Here is a 6429-nt window from a genome sequence, read left to right on the forward strand (position 1 = left end):
AGAAGTGGACGGCCTCTTCCTTCTTCCTAGTCTGTCTCAGTCTATAAACTGGCTGTTACCTATGCACCAGGTGCATCTCGCTGGGTTTTAACACCAGAGGCTCAGCCTCAAAACTCACGTCTACATTTCTTATTAATTCCTTGATGCCCCTAAAAGGCTGGAAATGAGAAATAAATAAATACTGGATTAGTATTAAATTTTATTCTCAGACAGAACTTGGAGGTAAAATCCAAAGTATAGAAATAAGAGAACCCAGTGTTTAGGAGAAAGAAAAAAAGAAAAGAATAAGGGTATTTAATTCAGTATAGATTTTCCCATTTTTACTAAATATAATTCAGTAATTTCCAAGAATTTATTAATACTCATGACTTAGTTGGAGCATAAATACCATTCATTTTGTCTGGCAATACTTTCTTATGTCCATTTCTCAGCATATATTTATCACAGATGCAGGCATGAGTATCAGCCATAAGGATTTGAAACTAAGGGGTTTTATTTTACACAATTTTATTACTTGAAATACTAGATGAAACAATTGAGCAGTTTTGAGTATCCAGTTAACATATTTATCTGAAATTATTTTCTATACACTGTACTTGATATTAAAACTCACTTATGGTAATTGTAACACTCCATTAAAAATAGACTACTCTTTCACGTGAAATATCATTCTAGGAAAATCAGTAAGTGAAAGAAAACACTCAGACAATTCTCAAAAAAGCCTTAATAATAGTAAAGGCCAATATCAAATGAAAAGTTTCTCAAAATCAATATTCATGTGGGAAATGTTGTTGCAGCTACAATAAAATATCTTTCTATCCCTGCTTTTGTTGTTGTTATGTGCCGTTGAGTAGGACTCAACTCATAGCGACCCCTCCTTGGGTTGCCGAGGTGGTATCACTACAGAAGTAGATTTCCCAAGCTTCCTTCTGAGGAGTGACTGGTGGCTGGCTATTATTAAAGAAACAAGGAATATCAAGCATTGGTAAGTATGCAGAATGACTGAAATTCTCATATATTAATGGTAAGTGTTTAAATTTGGATAGAAACTTTGAAAACTCTTTAGCAGTATCTACTTTTCTTGAATATATGCATACAGTGTTGTTGATATTAATTGCCATTGAGTTGATCCTGGGTGCACAAATAGAGAAGCTCTTGACTACTAACTGAAAGACTGCAAATTTGAACCCACCCAGAGATGTCTTGGGAAACATACTTGATGATCTCCTTCTAAAAGGTAACACCCTTGAAAACCCTATGGATCTGTGATACTCTGCACACACAAGGCCACCTTAATATATACGGTTGTTGTGGTTGTTGTTAGGAGCTGTTGAGTCGTCTGCAACTCATAGCGACCTCATGCACAGCAGAATGAAACACCGCATGGTCCCTCACCAGCTCTACAATTTCTGTTATACTTGAGCCCATCACCGCAGCCACTGTGTCAACTCATTTCATTGAGGCCCTTCCTCTCTTTTGTGGCCCCTCCACCTTACCAAGCTTGACATCCTTCTCCAGGGAATGGTCCCTTCTGACAACATGACCAAAGTAGATGAGAGGAAGTCTGGCCATACTCCCCTCCAAGGAGCATTCTGACTGCACTTTTTCCAGGACAGATTTGTTAGATCTTTTAGCAGTCCATGGTACTTTCAGCATTCTTTGCCAACACCACAATTCAAAAGTATCGATTCTTCTCTGGTCTTGCTTAGTCATTGTCCAGTTCTCACATGCACATGAGGTGATTGGAAATATCATGGCTTGTATCAGGTGCACCTTAGTCCTCAAGGAGATATCTTTGCTCTTCAGAACTTGAAAGAGATCCTTTGCATCTGATTTGTGCAGTGCTGTACGTTATCTAATGTCCTTACTGCTGCTTCCATTGGCATTAAATGAAGAATCAAGAATTGTGAAGTCTTTGACAACTTCAATCTTTTTTCCATTTATCATGCTGTTGCTTATAGGTACAGTTGTGAGGATTTTTGTTTTCTTTATATTGAGATGTGATCCATACTGCATACTGTATTCTTCAATATTCATTAGTAAGTGCTTCAAGTCATCCTCACATTCAACAAGCTAAGTTGTGTCATCAGTGTATCACAGGTTGTTAATGATTCTTCTGTCAATCTTGATGCCATGTTCTTCTTCATATAGTGCGGTTTCTCAGATTATTTGCTCAGCATATAGATTGAATAAGTATGGTGAAAGAATACAATCTTGACACACCTTCTTCTTGATTTTAAACCATGCAGTGTCCCCTTGTTCTTTTCAAATGATAGCCTCCTGGTCAATGTACTGGTTCTTCATGAGTACAATCAAGTGTTTGGGAATTCCCATTCTTCTCAAAGTTATCCACAATTTGTTATGATCCACCCAATCTAATACCTTTGCATAGTCAATAAAACACAAGGAAACATCTTTCTAGTATTCTTTGCCTTGAGCCAAGATCCATCTGACAACAGCTATGATATTCCTTGGTCCATGTTCTCTTCTGAATCCAGCTTGCACCTCTGGAACTTCTCTGTCAATATACTGCTGCAACCATTTTTGAATTATTTTCAGTAAGATTTTACTTGCATGTTATATTAATGATATTGTTCTATAATTTCCATATTCTGTCTGATAACTTTTCTTTGGAATGGGTACAAATATGGATCTCATTCAGTCAGTTGGTCAGGTAGCTGTCTTCCAAATCTCTTGGCATAACAAAGTGAGTGCCTCCAGTGGGGCATCCGTTTGTTGAAACGGAATTGGGTATTCAGTCAATTCCTGGAGCATTGTTCTTCAGCAATTCCTTCAGTGCAGCTTCAACTTCTTCCTTCAATACATTCATTCTTGATCATATGCCACTTTCTGAAATGGATGAACATCGACCAGTTATTTTTGGTACAGTGACTCTGTGTATTCCTTCCATCTTTTTTTGATGCTTCCTGCATCATTCAAATTTTGCACATAGAATCCTTCAGTATCACAACTTGAGGCTTAAATTTTTTTCCTCAGTTCTTTCAGCTTGAAAAATGCTGAGCATGTTATTCTCTTTTGGTTTTCTAACTCCAGATCTTTGCACATTTCATTATAGTAATTGGCTTTGTCTACTTGAGCTTCTCTTTGAAATTTTCTGTTCCATTTTTATCTTGTAATTTCTTCCATTTGCTTCAGCTACTCTCCACTCAAAGAAACATTTCAGAGTCTCTTCTGACATCCATTTTGATCTCTTCTTTTTCCATCTTTTTAATGACCTTTTGCTTTCTTCATGGATGATGTTCTTGATGTCATCCCACAGTTCTTCTGGTTTTTGGTCATTGGTGTTCAACGCATCAAATATATTCTTCAGATGGTCTCTAAATTGAGGAGGCATATACTCAAGTTCATATTTTGGCTCTCATGAACTTGTTTTAATTGTACTCAACTTCAAGTTGAACTTGCATTTGAGCAGTTGATGGTCTGTTCCAAAATCAGCTCCTGGGCTTGCTTTGGCTGAAGATATTGACCTTTTCCATCTCTTCTTGCCAGAGATGTAGTCAATCTGATTCCTGTGTATTAAATCCAGCAAAGTCCACATGTATAGCTGTCATTTGTGTTTTTGGTAAAAGGTATTTGCAATGAATAAGTCATTGCTCTTGCAAAATTCTATCATGCGATCTCTAGTGTTATTTCTCTCACCAAAGCCAAAATTTCAAACTAGCATAGTGGCTAAGACACTTGCCTGCTAACCGGATGGCTAGCAGTTCAAACCCACCAGCCACTCCTCGGAAGGAAGGTTGGGCAATCCTACTTCCGTAGTGATACTGCCTCGGAAACCCAAGGAGGGGTTGCTATGAGTCGGGGCTGACTTGACGGCACATAACAACAACAACATAACAAAGTGATTCTTCTTTGTCTCCAACTTTTGGATTCCAGTCACCAGTGATAAATAACATATCTTGATTGCACATTTGGTTAATTTAGACTGTAGGAGTTGGTAAAACTCTTCAATCTCCTCATATTTTGCTTTGGTAGTCTGTTCATAAATTTGAATAATAGTGGTAGCATAGTGCCTAAGGCACTTGACTACTAATCAGAAGGCTGGCAGTTCAAACCCACCAGCCACTCCTTGGAAGGAAGATGGGGCAATCTACTTCCATAGTGATACTGCCTTGGCAACCCAAGGAGGAGTCTCTATAAGTGGGTCAGACTCGACAGCACATAACAACAACAACATGTTGTATTAACTGGTCTTCCTTGTAGGCATATGGCTATTATCACTGACAGCATTGTACTTCAGGACAGATCTTGAAACATCTTTTGTGATGGTGAACATCATGCCATTCCTCTTCAATCTGTCATTTCCGGCATACTAGGTCATATGGTGGTCTGATTCAAAATGATCAAAATTGGTCTAATTCAGTTCACTTATGCCTAGGATATCAATCTTTATGCTTTCCATTTCATTTTTGACAACTTTTAATTTTCCTAGATTCATTCTTTGTACATTCCATGTTCTTATTATTAATGGATGTTTGCAGCTGTTTTCCCTCAATTTGAGTTATGCCACATCAAAAAAATGGAGGTCTCAAAAACTTTGCTTTATCCATATCAGTAAAGTTAATTCTACTCTCATGACACAGCTCTTTTCCAGTCATATTTTGAGAACCTTCTGACCTAAGGGCTCATCCTCTTGCACTGTATTGGATAATGTTTCTGTGCTATTTATAAAGTTGACCAGTAATGTATCAGATGGGATTTCTCTGGATTCATAAGGTTTTCCCTGGCCAATTATATGAGAAGTGGATAGCCCCTTCCTTTTTCTGAGTTTGTCTCAGTTGGTAAGCTTCACTGAAATCTCTGCACCATGTACAACCCTGCTTGCATTTGAAACAGTGATGGCACAACCTCAAGTGTCACAACAACATGCAAGCCACCATAGTATGACAAACTGACTCCCTTAGCTGTTGGAAACCTCTCCACCTCCCTTTACCTGGATTCTTGGCGTTGCTCTGCTCTGCCGTCCCCCTGCTTCCCCCCCTCCCCCCACATCCTTGCCTCTTGGGAGTGGAGCTTGGGTCCCTCCCCTTACCTGTATCCCTGGCGCTGCTCTGCTATGTTATCCCCTGGCTTCTCTTCCCCCACACACACTTTCCTGTTTCTTGGGGGTAGGGCCTCAGTCCCTCCCCTTACCTGATCCCTGGCACTGCTGTAGTACAAGTCAGCAATTAAATTTCTGTGCATATATAAAATAGAATTTAGTGCTTATACCCACCAAATGATGTGTTTTAAAACTTTCAATGTAGCTTTATTCATAATAACACAATGATAATTCATAAGGTTTATTAAGATCAGTAAAAAAGAATGAATTATACGTACATGTAACAACATGTACAATTTCAAAGTCATTATGTTCAGTGAGAAAAAAAGCCATTTACAAAAGATTGTATACTGTATATTTCTGTTTATGTGAAAGTAAAAAATGGAAAAAATAATCTATGATAATAGAAATTGAAACTTACTAACTTTGAGTGGAATATTGACTGTAAGTTATATTTGCTACAACATAGCTGTTTTGGTATCTTGGTAGAATGAATATAATTAATTATGAAAGAATCTCTAAAACATGTGCTCTATGAAGATATCATGTAGAAAACCAGTAGTAAAATGGAAGAGGAAGAATCAGAAAGTCTTAGTGACTGCATCTATATAAGCTATTCAGAAAGACAGGAAACCCATGTGGCGAGAAAATATCAATGAAAGAGATCACAGGAGAAGCATTCAGATTCAGAAATCTATTTTATTTTTTTCGTTGATACAGTTGGAGAAGAGCTACACATTCTATATAACATTTAACCAAGAGTTGAATACATATAGTAAAACTTCTTGAACACATATCTGAGTATTTCCAGGTATGCTGCTGTAGACTGATAGCAATCCTATCCAAAACAGAATGAGATATCACCTGGTCCCAAACCATCATCACTCACTGCTATGCTTGAGTTCATTGTTGCAGCCACTCTTTCACCTCACGTTGCTGAGGGTCTTTCTTTTTTTTGATGACTCTCTACTTTATTAAACATGATATCCTGCTCCAGGAACCAATCACTCCTTTTAACATGACCAAAGTACAAGAGAAAATATCTCACCATCCTTACTTCCAAGGAGCATTCTGGCTGTACTTCTACCAAGACAGATTTGTTCATATTTCTGGCAGTCTGTGGCATATTCAATATACTTCAACAACACCCTAATTCAAATGCATTAATTCTTTTTTTAGTCTTCCTTATTTCCAGGTAATAACATGGAAAATTCCATTTTTAGCAAAAGGCAATAAAAAATGTAAAAGCTTTTTTTTTTTTTTTTTTTAAATTATTGTGATTTGGGTGAAGATTTACAGAGCAAATTCACTTTCCATACAGCAGTTTACATATACTTTGTCTCATGACATTGACCACAGTTTACCAC

Source organism: Orycteropus afer, unplaced genomic scaffold (genome assembly GCF_000298275.1).
Source record: "Orycteropus afer afer isolate SDZICR_OR568_19922 unplaced genomic scaffold, OryAfe1.0 scaffold00073, whole genome shotgun sequence".
Classification (NCBI taxonomy): domain Eukaryota; kingdom Metazoa; phylum Chordata; class Mammalia; order Tubulidentata; family Orycteropodidae; genus Orycteropus; species Orycteropus afer.